At 33.7% G+C, this 17,996-nt stretch overlaps 1 protein-coding gene across 1 annotated transcript in view; it reads left to right on the forward strand.

The window, feature by feature from the left end:
* Nucleotides 1-9,540: 9,540 nt before the first annotated feature.
* The window catches only part of LOC128660139 (sodium channel protein type 4 subunit alpha-like), a 659,663-nt gene continuing 651,207 nt past the window's right edge, over nt 9,541-17,996 (forward strand). Inside the window, 1 exon segment of the mRNA XM_053713786.1 lies at nt 9,541-10,052. The gene's annotated coding sequence lies outside the window, so the exon portion shown is untranslated.

Below are 17,996 nucleotides of genomic sequence, written 5' to 3' on the forward strand. Positions count from 1 at the left end.
TTCCTGTGTTTATTTATCAATATCTATAAACCTTATTTGACACTAGTCAAAACTATAATAGGTGTAGGAATCTTCACTATTAGGTATTTTATTTACCCACTATTTAAGCTCCTAGTAGTATGAAATGAAGTAACTGCACAAAACACTTGTATACTTTATTCCCAATAAAATCTATATTCATTAGGTGTAAACTACATACTCTGGCCACAATGATACACAATACATTATCAAGATTATCAGGTGATTGTTGGATTAAGGACTATGGACTAACATCCACATCCTAGGTCATTTTTACTAGGATCACTGGTATACTTATACTATACTAGTGGCTGGAGTCAAGAGTTGTTTACAACCAGCATTGGTTACATCGCATCACCACGTTTCCATATCTTATTTATTTAAGGTCTAGATATCATTCCTGTGGTTTTTAACAATTTTGTCCATTTATTTTACATTGCCTTAATAAAAGTTATATTTTATTATTATTTTTCCCTTTAAATATCTGCCACTTAATGCTCTCATGTTCAAGCATTTGCATCAGTGAATTTGAGTGCTTTCAGTTGTACATTTGTGTGCAGGCTTGTGCTGCTTTTTTGTAAAATAACGATGTTTACTAATCAGATGATTATTTCAACTGTGCTCCAGTTCAGATATCCTCAAACTCTGTCCTGTTACAGAGGCCTGAGGACTCGTTTGAAAACCAGTGAGTTATGGTGATAACCTAAGATAGATCAAGCTATTTAGTGTTTGTTAATTTCCTGATTTAGTACAGAGAAATATACAAATAGACAGACAGGTTGAAAGACAAAGATTGATCGATAGATAGATACGGTAGATAGATTAGACAGACAGATGATAGATAGATAGATAAATTAGACAGACAGATGATAGATAGATAAATTAGACAGACTGACAGACAGACAGATAGATAGAAAAACATACAGATAGATAGATTATAGCTTTGCATTTATGTTTAAAATATTGATATAACAAAAGAAAATCTGTCATAATTGTCCATAACAACATCTAAATCTAATTGAACACTAAAACTCATTAATAGGAAGCAGATCACATGCATATAAGGAACACCACAAGTCCAATGACTTCATAACACAAGGTCTGGTTTTCATCTAATAAATGTGCGGTTACGGTATGATAGACAGATAATTCATAATATGTAAAAAATATTTAGGTTTCATAATTTAAAGGGACACTGTAACCAAAATGTTTCTTTCGTGATTCAGATTGAGCATGACATTTTAAGCAACTTTCTAATTTACTCCTATTATAAACTTCTCTTCATTCTCTTGGTATCTTTATTTGAAATGCAAGAATGTAAGTTTAGATGCCGGCCCATTTTTGGTGAACAACCTGGGTTGTCCTTGCTGATTGGTGGATAAATTCATCCACCAATAAAAAAGTGCTGTCCAGAGTACTGAATCCAAAAAAATCTTAGATGCCTTCTTTTTCAAATAAAGATAGCAAGAGAACAAAGAAAAATTGATAATAGGAGTAAATTAGAAAGTTGCTTAAAATTGCATGCTCTTTCTGAATTACAAAAGAAAAATTTTGGTTACAGTGTCCCTTTAAGGGGCTACAATGATTCTGTGTATTTATTCATGGAAAGGTATTTCCTGTTTTATGAGTCACATTACTTCATTTTAATGAACAGAGTTTTCACATTCTATATTTAACATGTAAGACTTTTTCAGTGAATTTCTCTATAAGCCACAGGATCCCTCACAATACTTTGTTGCACTGATTGATTTTTTTTTTTTATTGTACTGTCGCAAAGAGGTCTGTTTCAAAGAGCTGCTTTGTATCTCAATTAACATTAATGTGTACAGCAAGTAATATTGTTTCCTTGGAGATTTCAGAGGTGGTTTCTCAAGCACTGAAGAGTGACGCATTTGGAAAAAAAAAATCTGTTTTGTGCCATGTTTTAATTGTGTATATTTATTGAGCAAATTTGTTTAAGATTCAAGTGTCTTATAGTGTGTATGTGTGTGTATGTGTACACTTTTTGTCTTTAATTTTTCAAGTTATGAGCACATTTGATAAAGTAAAACTGGTCCGGTTCCAAAACGTCATGTATTTTTATCTTTTTAATATGCATTAACTTTAAAGGCTAAGTTTTATATGAAGAAGTCCAGTGAGTGCTTTTCTGTATGGATGATATTTTTATATATATATATACAATCATGGCCAAAAATATTGGCACTCCTGCATTTTTGTCAGATAAGGCACCACTTTGCCCAGAAAATTGTTGCAATTATAAATCTTTAAGCATTCTTGTGTTTGTATTGGTATGACACAAAAAAGTGGAGAAAAAAAATCCAAATCTGACACATTCCACGCAAAACTCCAAAAATGGACTGGAGAAAATTATTGGCACCTTCTCAAAATTGTAAGAAATAATTGCATTCCAAGTTTGGGATGCTCCTGTAGTTTGTAATTATACTCACCTGTATCAATTAACAGGTGCTGACAATATAGAAATCCCACCGGCAACCAGTTAAAATGGTGAGAAATTGACTCAACCTTTTTTATTGTGTGTCTGAGCACGGAGAAGAGAAGCAAAGAATTGTCTGAGGATTTAAGAAGAAAATTTTTGGAAAAGCATGGACAATCTCAAGGTTATAAGTCCATAGATCTTAATGTTCCTGTGTCCACTGTGCGCAACATTGTCAAGAAGTTAACAGCCTATGGCACTGTAGCTAATCTCCCTGGACGTGGACGAAAGAGAAAAAATTATCAAAGATTTCAACAAAGGATTGTTCGAATGGTGGATAAAGAACCTTGATCAACTTCCAGACAAATTCAAGCTGACCTTCAGGCACAGGGTGCACTATACGTCACCATCTGAATGAAAAGGGACTCTATGGTAGGAGACCTAGAACGACTCCACTGCTGACACAGAAACATAAAAAAGCCAGATTGGAGTTGGCCCAGACACCTACCTAAGTATCTATTCAACAAAAAATATCATGGGAATGAGGGAATTTGATAACAGAAGTAAATTGGAAACTTTTTTAAAAATGGTATGTTCTGTCTGAATCAAAAAAGTAAATGTCCTGTTAATGAATTTAATATTACGGTATACACTGCTCAAATTTGCAACACAAAAGAAAAATTTTGGGTTTAATAAATTGACCTTATAATGGGCTGGATTAGTGGCGTGCTAATGTTAGCGTGGGACGCGATAAACAATATTGCGACTACGCTAACTACATATTACAAATTGAAAGGAAATGGTTGTGTTTGAGGGCAAATAAAATATGCACTCAATGGATTGTGTGTGTGTATATTTGTATATAAATACATATTTATACACACAAATATATATATATATATATATATATATATATATATATATATATATACACACACTGTTCAAACCTTTCAATTTGTAATATGTAATATTTGTAATCAGAGCTTTCAACTCAAATACCTCCAGGTAAAAACTGCTTTTAGAGAATTAAGACAGGGGTTTTACAGTACTGGTGAGATTTCTTAGAAAATCTCAAAAGACCAGAGAACATTACATAATCAGGTCTGTGTCTTTAACCCCTTCATGCCCAGCACAAGTGTTTAACATTGGAACAAAGTTCCGATGTAAGCACTTGCTGCAAAAATTAAATCACCTGATCGTCAATGTGATCACGTGATTTTAAGACCGGGATCGGATCATGGGGTACTGCCTTCATTGCTAGGTACACCCCCAGTTCAGTCTTGAGTTTGTCAAAAGTGGGAGGCTGTAGGCTGCCTTATAAGGTAGGACGTTCCATGCCGTCCTTCTGTGTTAAAGCCCAGCGCTGTTAGGATGGCATAGAACGTCCTAACAGCGTGAAGGGGTTAAACATTTAGTCTTGTTTTAGAATTGAGATGTTTCAATAGTAGGCGATGTCTGGTTCATATACTAACTATAATCGAACACAATTTGAATCTTTTTTTCGCGTGCTAACATTAACTGAGCACATCTGGTGAGCTATTTGCTATATATTTGCTATAGCTGCAAATCACCAGCAAACTCCCAGTAGTGCATTGCTATTCCTGAGCCTACATAGGTATGCTTTTCAACAAAGGATACAATGAAAACAAAGTAAATCTAATATTATAAGCAAATTGAAAAGTCTCTTTAAATGACATGCTCTATCAGACTCATGGATGCTTAATTTTGGCTTTCATGTCAGTTTCGTATAATTTGAATCTAATATGTGTGATAGAAACGTGTGTGTGCTCGTGCACATACGTTTGTGTGTATGTGTGAGCGTGCGCTTGTGTGCATGTCTGTAAGAATTGCTGGTACTTCTATTTGAAAAAAATATTTGCATTGTTTAAAATACCTCTTTAAGACTGTTCTAATTCAGATATACCATATATGTGCACAGCATATGTATTGTTGACTAGAAAAAAATGAATCAATAACAGTATTAAAAATAACAAAAAATATTCGAATAGTAATTTAAATTTTCTTATTTGGCGTCAATGAATGCCAAAGTAACAGTGAACACCTTGAGATTTTTTATATATAGTGTTTATTTATATGTAATGAAGCAGCTTTGCAATATACGTTGTTTATTGTGCCCCCTTTAAATACAATTTAGCTCTAAAAATTTAACAATGTCTAATTTTGTTACCTTAAAATGCACCCAATTGACTTCTTAAGGTTAACCCTGCAAATTAGCTGTCCCTAGTTGGCTTTATCAAACAACAACTGCAAAACAAAGTACTTTATACTAACTTTATGACCATAGCTAGCCTTGTTGTCTGCAGACTAAATCCCAGATTGGCTTCTCCATATAAGGATATTGGTGGGTGGAGTTTAGCTATTGAAAATAAATTGCAGTAAAAAGGATGTTAATTTGTTTGTATAAAATTGGGTAATAAGAGAAATGACTTGTAATTACATGGTGTTTACTGTCCATTTAAAAGGACACAAAAAAAAAATTTCTTTCATGTTTCAGATAGAGCATGTGATTTTACACAACTTTCCAATTGTATTAACAAATGTGTTTTGTTCTCTTGGTATCCTTTGGTAAAAAGGATACCTATGTAGGCTCAGGAGCTGCTGATTAGAGGCTGCAGATATTTGCCTCATGTTATTGGCTAACCCAATGCATTCAGCTAGCTCCCAGTAGTGCATTGCTTCTCCAACAAAGGATAAAGACAATTATGCAAATTAGATCATAGAAGTAAATGGGAAAAATTGTTTAACATTGTATTCTCTGTCTGAATCATATAAGAAAGGTTTTGGATTTAATGCCTTATACTATATTAAAACTGTATAGCGTTATCTCTATGGTTCTGTCCATGGTCCTGAAATGCCACAGAGACGTTTACCTTAGTTACATCAAACATCCTTGTGTTAGTGGTTTCTATAAAATAAAGTATTGCTATGTGTTCTTCTTAAATTATCCAGAAGATAAAGGCAGAGAATTGATTCTATGTGAAGTGGAAAAAAGAAATAGGTGAATAATGAAAAAGAATCAGCAGATCAGAGCTTGACAGCTCGGCTGACCTGGGAAATCAGAAAGTTTCTGCACAAAACATTAGACAGTAACATTAGACAGTAACATTAATCGCCACTAGGGAGCGCTGCTGCTTAACTCTCCAAACACATTTGTTGATTTCAGCTAAGTAACAGAGGTGTTTATATAGAAAATATGTTTTTTATGAAAATAGCAAAAGGTAATAAAATGATAGATCTAGTTGCCTGACAATCAAATGACAGGTGTAACTTAACTAGATCAGGCGCCCTTTCATTTGCCGGGGTAGAGCTACAGGTAAGCTGTGGATGGCCACATTCTTTAGGTTGCACAGCCTTTTAAATGACTTTAGATGATGCGGAGACCAGTAGTTTTCTGTTATGCTTACATAGTATGGACAGTGAATCCATTATAAAAGCCATCATAAATTTAGAAAACTTTGAAAATGTTGAAACCTGTTGCACAGACAATCCAGGACTCATAAAAATATATGGATAGATAGATGATAGATAGAAAGATAGATACATATATTAGATAGATAGATAGATAGATAGATAGATATAGATATATTAGATAGGTGATTGATAGATGATAGAGATTGATTAGATAGATATAGATAGATGATAGATAGGTAGGTAGCTAGAGAGAGAGAGATGGATAGATGATAGATAATAGAGAGAGAGATAGATAGATAGATAATAGAGATAGATGATAGATCGATAGATAGATCGATAAATAGAGATATATATATAGATTTAAAAGATCTCTTCCTGTTTTCTGTATTCTACAAATGCATCAATAAACTGTATTGCTTGAAGCTAAATATTGACATAGTACATAAGTGCAGAATGTTAGACACACAAAGTCAGTCATTAGTTTGGACTGATGGCTAAAAGCATTCATGCATGGTATATATGATAAGCTTTACATATTTTATTTCTTTAACAAAACCATAGTGTTTAATGCACCATAAGTGTAATGAATAATAAAATAGTTGTGAGTTTTGTTTTACTCTTTGGCTGCGATGCATTGTAGACTGTGTTACAGCTGTCTATGAACATCAGTGATTCATCAAATTTTCTTATAAATGTACATATTTCAAACGAATAATATACACAGTTTGTGTTAGTTATGTATTTATTTTTATTAGATGAGGCATAATATCGAACTGGGTAGTAATCTATTAACATTTAAGCCTCCAGATTAATAAATAAAAAGAAAAGTTGCTGGTGCTATTATTTATTAATTTATGACTAACAGATTTTTTTTGACTTGAGTTAAACTCATTTTCTGCCTAGTAGTGCTGTCTGTCACTGATAGCCAGTAGCAAATGATACTTGGGTATTGGCTGTGCACACATTTGCATAACCCCCTAGTTCAAGATCAATTTAACCCTTTATTATTCAAACAGGTATAATTACTTTTTTTATGTACATGTAACAAATGATTTAGTTTAAATTCCCTTTAAGCATGATAAGGATATTTTTCTTTGAAGACAAAATAATAATCCATGATTTCAGAAAGATAATAACCCTTGATTTAAGTGCATTGTACCTTTTTTTTTAAGCGGCCACAGCTACAGAAAAACAGATATTGCTGGTCCTAAAATAAGTTGATTTCATTAAAACAGTGATTGTCAACTCGAATGATTAGATACAGTGTCACAGCAACAGCGGGGGTGTCATAGACAATTAGTGCTTATGGTGACCAGAGTATGAAATGGGTAAATGGTTTACAAAGAAGCAATAAACTGCATATAGCAAAATGTTTAATATATTTCACTTTATTTAACACGTATAATGGTCAACCTATATGTTTTACAAATGTATTTGTTGCCTGTATATTGTACATTATTATGCCCACTGTTCCTACGATTCAATAAGCACTTTATTGTCTAACCAGAGATGGTCCTATATATATATATATTTTATATATATATATATATATTTGATATTTGAGAAACTGGATAGGCTGGTCAACTTTAACAGCAGCATGGTGTAATGTTCCCTTACTGTGTCAAAAAAGGTGTAGAATGTGTTTTCAATAGGTGTAATAGCGATGCTTTTCATATAACTAATCAAATGTGTAATTTGCGATGGCTATAGTTTATATAATCGACTATTATTTCATTTTATAATCATATTTATTTACATAATTTTATTATGAAATCACCGAGTTTGTCAAGAGTTTTTTTTCTACAAAATAGTATTTTTTTGTAGAAAAATATATTGATAAGCTTTTCAAAAAGAACAGAATCAATCCCCATAGTAAGTAGATAATATCTAAAATGAAAGTCAACATGATCAATAAATAGTGTAACGCTGCTGATTCCTCGTCCACTAGGTGGCGGCAGAACAACATTATCTGCATTTGGATGTTGTGGGAGGTCCACATAAGGGAGTGACTGGCTCGGGAATCATTGTGGTGAACTGCCTGTTGTGCTTATTATAAAGAATACAGTAACTGTGGCACCTGCCTGGGTATCTTGGCTGGCGACAAACGCCTTTATTTTTCTGGAGTGCAATAAAGTCCTATGGTGTTCATGACAAGGAAATATAAGCAAATAGTGCAAGAGTTCGACTCACTCCCGATTGATGCTGAAAGTTTCCTGGATGTTTAATGTGCCTTTACTGGGAATGAGCTGATGAGACGGATTGATCATTGAGAAGATCAAATCCTGTGGATACATTGGGAGTATATGTGATGCCAGGTTGCCTTGGGGCTTCTGTAGGCATCAAGGCTCCATAAGGAAACTTTGCAGCTAACCTACTTATGAGAAGCAGAGGTAGGATTCTTTACAATTCGTTTGCTTTATTAAAATCCGTTATATTATAAAGTTGTGGGTTTACAAAGACGAAACAGTGCACACATAACGGTTTAGAGGAACAATTTGAGAACTCAAAATATGATGTGGGGTCAATTGTGCTACTGGAAGACCTTTATTGTTGGGTTGGGTGGATTGCAAAGGTGACTTTGATGTATAGAAGTTTATGGTACTTTTGACCTATACAAATACTTGTCCTGACAAACATATGACCACAGGGCTTGGAGGGTGTGTGGAATTCCACCAAAAAACTCTAGTGACATGGTTGACCAGTTGGTCCCTGATAAGAAAGAAACCTCCCAGTCCTGAGGGCAGGAGCAGCTGCTCATTATCAGGGAGTGGTTACTATACTGTCCACACTAACTGACAGCTAGTTAACAAACCAGACAGAAATAGCTTTGTGTTTATTCCAAACTGATTTTACTTCTGAATAGTTATTTTGTAAAACTGCAATACAATAAGAAAAGTTGAAATTACAATATGTACATACACGTGGTGCTTGCAATACATACAATAATACATGTTTCTAACACAGAGAGCTTACATTTAAAGGGACAGTTTACTCAAAAATTTGCTCACCTTTAATTTGTTCCCAATGATCCACTTAACCTGCTGGAGTGTATTAAATTGTTTACAAGTAGCTCCTTTACCCTTATACTGGCATTTGAAATAATTGATTTAGCTTGTGGTATCCCCACCTATTCTGAAAGTTTGTGGCCGCAGGTCCAAGCTATAGATAAGCTTTGTAAACACAGCCAGCAGAAGAAATTACACTCCCAGTGGCATATAGCAGAGATAAGGTAATAAAATGTTGATTTTCCATTGTTCTCTCCAAGTACTGGTGATTGTTTAATGGACAGATATAAGATAAAGAAACAGGTATATGTACACAATATGATAAAGTAATGAGATCTGATTATGCCTACAAGCTCAACCCATTTTATTTGGTTGTGGCTTCAAAACACAAAATAAGAGCTTTAATATACACAAATAAACCTTAAAAAGCTAATTTTCATACATTTTTTTACTCTGCAGTTTGTAAAAAAAGCAATTGTAAACACATTGAAGGAAAAACTATTTTACATTACAGTATACTGTCCCTTTAAACCTTACAGCAAATAGCAATGCAATTCAAATATACAATGAACTCTTAGCAAACAATTAATAACTTACAGGCATATGTATATCTATAGGCAAATATGAAGAGGTGATTTCCATGCTTCTTGAAGCTATGATGGCTGCTGTGAAACTGAAAGTAAAAACTTTTTATTGACAATTGAGAATTTTATTAACAAGAGCCACTTACTGATTCATTCTGGAGAGGAACTAAGCTGTAATTACAATGTAAAACCACCAGGTGTCATCAACATAATAACTATAATAGACAGAACAGTTACCTTGAGAGTAGCTCTGAGCTTCAACTGAGTATAGGACACAGAGTCTCAGAGGAGGTGCAAATCACAAGAGCATCTACAGATAATGCATCTATCTTGACTCCACAACACATCATTTTGGACCATCTAGTGAGGCCTCTGTTGAGTGTCATATTTTTATAATACAGCCTGGCAAAAAAGCAGCTGCTGGGGGCGGATTCCCTACTATTTGTGCCTCCCACAGGAACAACATGAGCTGGGCTTTTAATTGGACTAAGCTTCAGGGGTAGAGGAGAGCTTTTTGTGGAGTTTATCTGCAGATTTAGAGTTCTTAAAGAACAGTTCCCAGGACAGCCATTCTTCAAGGTAAGAAGCAGTATCCTTACCTTTCTGACATACAGTCTATCTGTAATATCTTGGCATTAAATCAGAAGGATCATTTAAGTGTTATTATAACCACTACAAAAAAAAAGATAACTCCAGAATTGTATTATTTGATAGATATTTAATTATATTTAAGATAAACATACTTTTGTATATATTTTTTTTTTAAATTGAAAACATTTAGAATGGCAGCATTATTTATCAATCTACCAAAATATATATTATTATAACATTAGCATAATATATCCCCCCCCCCCCATTTATATATATATTTATTTATTTACATTTAAAAGCAGTGCTGTCAATATCTTTTAAGGGTTGGAACTGCGGTGAGCGACAAAGCTATAAAATATAATATTTTCTGTTGGAAACCATCCCAGGATTTTTGACATTTTAATATATCACAAGATAAACCTTTGAACACAAGTTTAATTGCAGAATTTAACCTTGTAACCTGCCTTTATTGTATTGAATTCATTATTTATTTTTTGTTCTTTTTCTACAATCATTTAAATTGCATTTTAGTATTTGAAAAGTACAAAAAGCAAAATGTATTTTGCTTCTAAAAGAGTCTGATGTGCAGGTCTGTTAATATCTTATGTCTGTACACATCAAACTGCCCATGTGATTATATAACTAAATTACACAATGTAATGCACTTGGCTTCTGGAATTATACTCATCATGATGTCGAAAGTATGTTTGATGTCTAATTAACATGTCAAATCTATTCTAAAGAGATTTAATAATGTTTAACCCTCTAAGAACAAAACCAATTTATTTACTGGATTTGGTAGTATAGTAAATCAATAAAAAAAGTATGCATTATAGTGTTAACATAAGCAAGGACAATGTAGTTGATAATATATATATACACATATTTGTTTCTGTGTATATGAGTGTGTATATATATATATATATATATATATATATATATAGTCACTCTAAACTCTTATATATGCATGTTCAGTACAATTGTATAGTTATTTATTACGAAAAGAACAGTCAGCACTGTGTAACCCATAATAAACACCCTTGGCATTTAATGGTTAGCTATAATTTTAACTACATCACATTATTTATTATTGCATTAATTGTCTACATGAGTTGACAGGTGCAGTGATTTTTTATTTTTTTATTTTTTTTTTAATACAGATAGAGTATTGCAATAAAAATTATATTTTCAGCCAGGACATAGTGAGTTATAACAATATCAAGATATAATTATTTAATTATTGTTATTTAAATATTTATTTAGGACTTTTGCTTTACGGGTACTTACTATTGAGAGAACTTTGCACTGCTGAGTTATACTGTTAGTTCTTGATTTTTGAACAGTCGCACAATAATTAGCTACTTTGTGGCTAAGATACTTAGATTTTTATTTTAGTAGACACAATGGCTGCACACACCCATCAATTCTTTTAGATTGATTTGATTTTAGTGCAGAACCTAAGATTCTGATCATTTTCTTGGGGGGGGGGGGATGCTTTAAATAATTGTCCAAAGGTGGCTATTTGGCCTGTAAAATAAGTATTCCCTAATCTAGGCAAATGGAATGTTTATAGTTCCTACTTTTTAGTGATGGGATTCCATTTTAATTGTTATTTGCTTTGTTGTTGGGATTTAATTACAACTTGGTGCCTAAGGGCTGTATATCCCATTGCAGTGTTACCATTAAAGACAACCGGACAGAGAATTAATTACAGATTTTTAAAATGCTGCATTCATTAAAGATTTTGTCATTATTTTATTATGGGTATTAGTTTGATAACTCATAGATATATACCCTAGCATTCTGGCAATAGCCGCATTATATTACTTATATCATATTTTTCTTATAATTTTGTTGCTTGGCATATCAGATTTGAATTGTAGTGAATTATGGCAGTCAAAATGAAAAATAGCTGTCTGCAATGAGAGAAAGTTGTTGTTTTTTATTACATTCATAGCAAATCCAATTCAGATGCTCTGTTCACTCCTGTGGGGTGTGGCCAGCTCTGCATTTCAGAGAATTAGGCAAATTTCATGCTTATGCTTTTTCATTTGTATTGTTTTAAATTCATAATTGAGGTTCAATTTGTTGAGATCATGACCAGAGAATGGAAGAGTATCCAAGTAAAATAAATCTATTACTTCATTATGTCTTCTTCTAGAAACCATAAAAGTTTGTAATCATTTTATATGAAAATATTTTTTCTGAAAGTTGTGGGGTTTATAACTTAGTTCCATTGTTATAAAAACTTTAAAGGGACAGAAATCCATTTTTTTTATTTCACCTAGAGCATATCATTTTAAACAACTTTTCATTTTGATTCTATTATGTCATTTGTTTCAGTCTCTTGGTATCCTTTGTTGAAAATCATACCTAGGAGGCAATGCACTACTGGGAACTAGCTTCTAATTGGTGGATGCACATATATGCCTCTTGTCATTGGCTCACCTGATGTGTTCAGCTAGCTCCCAGTAGTACATTGCTGCTCCTTCAGCAAAGGATACTAAGAGAAATAAACTTGATAGTAGAAGTAAATTGGAAAGTTGTTTAAAATCATATATGCTCTACTTGAATCACAAACTAAAAATATTGGGTTGCATGTTCCTTTAAGGTTATGATATTCAATCTTTTTTCTTTATCTAATGTCCAACTGGCAATAGCAAGCCAATTTCATTCTTATTTCATTCTTATTTATCTTTTCTTTTTTTAAGTATGTGGCAGTACAGCAGGATTGTCTAATCAATCGCTCAGTATAGCTTTACCTCTCCCAGTTTGGCGCACAGAGTTTGTCCTCTACAACTGGTTTCTGTAAAGACCAAATTCATATTTTTCTGGGTCTGTGAGTAGTTCCAGCCCATGTATTCAAAGTGTTTTAGAAATCACTAGGTACCCTAATTCTAAGACTTTTTTTAGCTATTAGTGTTTATCTGATTTGCTTGCACCTAGTGTAATTATATTTAAAAGGATTTTACGGTTTTATATACATACATACATACATACACACACACACACACATATATATATATATATATATATATATATATATATATATATATATATATATATATATATATATATATATATACACATACACGGACAGCTCTGGAAAGAAATAGGAGACCACTGCAAAATTAGCAGTTTCTCTGGTTTTACTATTTATTGGTATGTGTTTGAATTTAAAGAACACTTTTGTTTTATTCTATAAACTACTGATAACATTTCTCCCAAATTCCAAATAAAAATATTGTCATTTAGAGCATTTATTTGCAGAAAATGACAACTGGTTAAAATAACCAAAAAGATGCAGTGTTTTCAGACCTCGAATAATGCAAAGAAAACAAGTTCATATTTATTTTTAAACAACACGATATTAATGTTTTAACTTAGTATTTGTTGGAATACCCTGAATTTCAATCATGCATCTTGACATGCTCTCTACTATTCTTTCACATTGATGTTGATTTACTTTATGCCGCTCCTGGCACAAAAATTCAAGCATCCCGGCTTTGTATGATGGTGACCAACCATCTTCCTCTTGATCACATTCTAGAGGTTTTCAATGGGTTTCAGGTCTGGAGATTGGACTGGCCATGACAGGGTCTTGATTTGATGGTCCTCTATACACACCTTGATTGACCTGGCTGTGTGGTATGGTGCATTGACCTGCTGGAAAAAAACAATCCTCAGAGTTGGAAAACATTGTCAGAGCAGAAGGAAGCAAGTTTTCTTCCAGGATAACTTTGTACGTGGCTTGATTAATGCGTTCTTCACAAAGATAAATCTTCCAGATTCCAGCCTTGCTGAAGCACCCCCATATCATCACCAATCCTTCACCAAATTTCATAGTGGTTGTAAGTCACTGTGGCTTGTAGGCCTCTCACCCACTTTAACATTTGGTGGAGGATTGGTGAATTTTTGGGGGTTCTTCAGCAAGGCTGGAATCCAGCGGATTTATCTTTATAAAAGGTGCATTATTCAAGATGCGTACAAGTTTATCCTAGAAGAAAACTTGCTTCCTTCTGCTCTGACAATGTTCCCCACTCTGAGGATTGTTTTTTCCAACAGGACAATGTACCATGCCACACAGCCAGGTCAATCAAGGTGCGGATGGAGGACCCCCAGATCAAGACCCTGTCATGACCAGCCAAATCTCTGCACCCCACTGAAAACCTCTGGAATGTGAGCAAGAGGAAGATGATTGGTCACAAACCAAACAAAGCCGGGTTGCTTGAATTTTTGAGGCCGGAGTGGCACTAAGTCACCAAACAGCAATGCTAAAGACTGGTGGAGAGCATTCCAAGACGCATGAAGTCTCTGATTGAAAATGAGGGTTATTCCACCATATAATGATTTCTGAACTCTTCCTAAGTTAAAACATTAGTATTGTGTAGTTTATAAATGAATGTGAACTTGTTTTATTTGCATTATTCGAGGTCTAAAAACACTGCATCTTTTTTTGTTATTTTGACCACTTGTCATTTTCTGCAAATGCTCTAAATGACAATATTTTCATTTGGAATGTGGGAGAAATGTTGTCAGTAGTTCATCGAATAAAACAAAAATGTTCATTTTACTATAGCAAAACCAGAGAAACTGATCATTTTGCTGTAGTCCATAGTTAGATAAAAAAATATCATTATGCATGCTAAAATTAAAATGTCTGTTTTTACCTTTTTTATGAGAATATCCTGTTGCATTACGCTTTGGCCCCCACTAAGTAATTGATTCTTGGGTGAGAAAGTACCATACTTCCCTGAGGTAACATCATGTGTCAGTTCACTTCACTAGCACGTAACAGCACACAAGCATTTCGGTCCCTAGAGTAGGCGCACCTAAACGGTGGTATTTTTCTTTAAACAACGCACACTATGCAGCATGCGATAAGTAAAGGCAGACACCTGACTATGATTTTCTTTTAACTACTGCATAAAGTAATTAGGCTTATCATTGATGATATGTTTTGCGGATCAACATGGTCAGTGAACCTCAGAAAAAAAAGATTAAGGACCTAAATTAAAGGGACATTCAACACTTAGTGTAACATGTTTTTATATTGTAAATTAAAAAACGGAGGTCCGCCTACACTATACCCCTCCCTCCGCGCGTGCAATTTCTGTCCGAGGACTGGATTCTGATTTGCTTATCAGTTTAAGAAGAAGGCAGCTACGTAATAGTGGGGGGAGTTCGGCATCCATATTGACTGGGTATTAGAGTAGTTAGTGCCGCTGATTAGGACAGAAGCAAGGCGGCAAGGAAGGAGGGGTATAGTGTAGGCGGACCTCCGTTTTTTAATTTACAATATAAAAACATGTTACACTAAGTGTTGAATGTCCCTTTAAAGAAAATATGGTAATACTTATATCACATTGAACTGGGCACTTACAAAACGATATTTCATATCTTTCATCCTTATATATAACGTTTTTCAGGACCGGTTTTAAAGGGACATTCTAGTGTAAAAAAATGTATGCTCAAATTAATTATATTTAATTAATTTCTATTATTATGTTTTAATCCCTGTAAAGGGGTTAAATACATAGCAAAAGTCGTGTTTGTGTGCCTCTCCATATAAGGATACAGCTAGAGATCAATGAGAAGCAGACATACATGTGTATGCCCAAGTCACTAGCTAATTTCTCATCTGGAGCAAAATGAGGGTGTTCCAGAACTGAAGTTGGTTTTTGTGCTTAAAGGGACAGTATACACCATTTTTTATATAACTGCATGTAACAGACACTACTTTAAAGAATAATATGCACATATACTGATCTAAAAATCCAATATAAAACCTTTTAAAAACTTACTTAGAAGCTCCCCGTTTAGCACTGTTAAAAAGGTAGTGGGAACACCCATTTCAAGTGGGGGAAAAGAAGACACTCCCCCCTCCCCCTTCCTCTGCATATGAAAAGACCCTTTACACAAACAGGAGCAAGCTGGAGTAGGTATACATCAGTATTCTTCTAAAACTTTGGGGCTTGGTTAGAATTCTGAAAATCAGAGCAATGTTATTTAAGAATAAGCAAAACTATACATTAAAAAAAACAAAAAACCTGCATTGGCTATATAAATGGATCATCTACAAAACATTTATGCAAAGAAAAATCTATTGTTAATGTCTCTTTAAACCTTTTTAAGGTTGATGGCTGTCACATGTTTTCCCTTATAGGTTAAAAAGGGAATGTATGGTTTTAAAATCAGAGTTTCCAGTAAATAATTTCTGCATATCCATGTTTGAAAGGGCATTCAATTTAGGCACTTATTCCGAATGTATTCATGCAATATGTCTTTTATCAAAATACCCCCATGAAGGGGGAAACTGATATATTGTGTCAATGACAAAAAAGGAACAACCACCTAAGAGGTGTTCCTAAACTGGCTGCTTTTTTTGTTTGTATGTGAATGAAATTCACTCTGTGATAAAAGCTTAAAGGGACAGTATACAATAATTTTCATTTAACTGCACATAATATACACTACTATAAATAATAATATGCACAGATACTGATATAAAAATCCAGTATGAAAACTTTTAAAATCTTACTTAAAAGCTCCCAATTTAGCACTGTTTATAACATTAGTCTGGGACACCCAGTGAAAGGGGCTGAGAGAGCAGACCCTAACCCCCTCCCCCCTCACCTACATATGAAAAGACCTATTACAAAAACAGAAGCAATCTGAAGTTTGTATACTGTACATCTGTATGAATGGATCTTTAGTATACGCTTTAGTATACACTTGTTGTCAAGAACTTGCATTTGTAAATAGAGAGCCAAAAAGCACTTTGGCTAATGTTATCAAACGTTGTTACTTAAGTTTTTCACATTCTTTTTAAAAGGACGTTACACTTTTAAAACACCATAAAATGTTTAATCATGGCTCGTAAATTAAATAATTTGAATGCACTTTCCTCATTTTGTTAAAGGATTTGTTATTTTTTAATTGTTGCATTTCTTCTGCCCAAGAGATGCTTGAGGGCATCTTGCATACTTTAGAATCTTGACCCTGCAACATGCTGCACCGTAATTTATTTATCAGTACAATAATTCAGATATATTTACCTAATTGGCCGCTGTAAAAGGAGATTAAATCAGCTAGTCATATGCATTTGGGTCATTCATTAGCTGCCGAATGTGGAAGAAGACGACCGGTTGTGTCAGCTGGCTATTTCTAAAACTGGATTTCTTTTTTTAAAAGTTCTACAGATTTTAGTGTGTTGCTCTTTCACAAGAAGAAATCTTTCTCTTAAAGCTGCAAAGTGCAGCGAGCGCCCACATTCGTCAGCTAACGAATTACCCGAAATGCACATAAAATCAACATACTCAAGAAGCTTTCCAAAAGTAAGACCCTGGATCACAATATATTGATAATTGTATTTTACAAAAATTACAGTTTAAAAATGTTTTTAAGACATCTATACTGTATATGAATCATTTGCAATGATGTGCTTAAAAGACAATTATAGCTTACAAATTACATGCTCTGGTTTCTTTTAAGACAAGTGACCCTGTAACTAATACAAATGGGTTAAACACATAGTAGAAGTACTGCTTGGGATTCTCAGATTTACTGCTGTTCCCGAGTGGAAACTGCTGCTGGCTTGTATGACTAGCACTGGGTCAGTGTAATTTTCCGGTCAGTACTTCTGCTCTGCGTTTAAGCCCTATGTGGGTGTTAACCACGGAGGTGCAGGGTCCCTAGTCTTAAAATGACATGCTCTTTAAATGCTGATATTTACTTTGCATAACTTTACTCTATTGTATGTTGACTGGTTTTGATACATTTTATTTAATAATTAGTATTTCAAAAATGTCAATAAAAATAAGGTTAATAAGAAGGTTATCTTTTTAAATTTGAATATTAATATAAAATGTTAATTACAGGTAAGAAAAAAAAATCAAGCAGGAAAAAGTTTGGCTTTGTAAATATAACTCT

Source organism: Bombina bombina, chromosome 5, assembly GCF_027579735.1.
Source record: "Bombina bombina isolate aBomBom1 chromosome 5, aBomBom1.pri, whole genome shotgun sequence".
Lineage (NCBI taxonomy): Eukaryota > Metazoa > Chordata > Amphibia > Anura > Bombinatoridae > Bombina > Bombina bombina.